Source organism: Papaver somniferum, chromosome 9 (genome assembly GCF_003573695.1).
Source record: "Papaver somniferum cultivar HN1 chromosome 9, ASM357369v1, whole genome shotgun sequence".
NCBI lineage: Eukaryota > Viridiplantae > Streptophyta > Magnoliopsida > Ranunculales > Papaveraceae > Papaver > Papaver somniferum.
The window spans coordinates 197,559,864-197,561,259 of record NC_039366.1 but is presented as its reverse complement, the minus strand read 5'-3'; the positions used below and the strand labels follow the sequence as shown (position 1 = coordinate 197,561,259).

Genomic DNA, 1,396 nt, shown 5'->3' with positions numbered 1-1,396 from the left:
AATCAAAGGAGCAGACGATCACTTGTGAAGCTCACCGCAACATCGAGATACGAAAACATGACTAGCAACTTCAATCAATTGTATCGAAGAACTCTATCATCAAAAGTACAACTTTTTTTGTGGAAAGCATTGACCGGAGGCCTTTCGACCTTCGACACCAACACCCGCACTCGCTGCAACTCCGATTCGAAGACTGCTCTTGGGTATTATATACCCTACTATAATAGTTCCTTAATAGTTTAATAAATTTCATGCTTCAAAAAGAAATTCTAGGATAGGTAACCTAAGGGTTAGAATTAAATTAGAAACACCATAACCGACCCGCTCCCAGATGGGTTCCGTCAGGTACGGATAATTTCGGGAGGGTATGGGTTGGATCGGTGGGTTGAGTCGGTTTTGTGCGGTCCTAATTCGAACATAGGTCTTGAAACGTGAACTGAACGAGGGTCCATTTTTTGCTGTATGGCAAAAGAGAACGTGCAACCGATTAGAGTGCTCATGGATCTGGTTTTGTTAGGTGTGGGTAGACTACCAAGTTCCACTGAATCTGTGTGCATCTTTTAATTAAACCGTGATAATAGTGCACGTAATTAAATTACTTGCTCAATCATCTTACATAATGTCAGTAATTAGATTACTTTATATCAAAACTTAGGAAAACAGGCGCTCTATCCACTGAGCTAGAAGCACCCTCTTGCCAAATATGTAGAGCATTTACAGATAAAAATTGTTTCCCAGATGTTTGAGCAAAACCTTCATAACACAGGAAAGCAAAATGACTCTTCCCACTATGTACAGAGACAGTAAACTTGCAGTGTTTCCAGATAATTTGTTTTTTAGCAAAATAAAGCCGGAAGAATACAATTAAGAGAACACAAAATATCATCCACAACAAATAAATATGTTCGTCTGAATAACTCACTATTACATCGACCTAATTATCATTCATCCATTTGGCTGTTTTGGCAACCCAGGCATCCATTTTGTCTCCTTCTCATGTTTTCCCATGGTATAATCTGAATCATAATTTAATGCAAGTCCTCCATATTAACCTGTAGAATCAAAAGACTAATTTAATCAAATACATAACAGCTTAAACCTATAAAAACCACCATGCACTGAAAATATATATTAAAAAAAAATTGCACTAACAACAGAGCGTGAGTATGAGCAACGTTGCCAACCTTCTCACTCTCCTGAACCTTTCCAACCTTCACTTGCACTGGGTCACTAAGGTACTTCTGTAACGCATAAGCTCATTAGCACAAACGATTGACTTCTGAAGAAAATCATTGTATACATGGTGATATGATCACAAGGGTAATATCCAAAACTTTACCTGCGCAAGGGCTTCAATTTCTACTGGCATTGTTGCACTAAACAGCAACGTTTGGCG

The 1,396-nt window shown here is 38.5% G+C and overlaps 1 long non-coding RNA gene across 1 annotated transcript; it reads right to left on the bottom strand.

The window, feature by feature from the left end:
• Positions 1–694: 694 nt before the first annotated feature.
• On the bottom strand, positions 695–1,396 carry LOC113310621. Its single transcript, XR_003341286.1, has 3 exons — positions 1,340–1,396; positions 1,185–1,241; positions 695–1,052 (listed from the first exon to the last, which is right to left on the bottom strand). It is a non-coding gene; the product is annotated as an uncharacterized LOC113310621 (long non-coding RNA).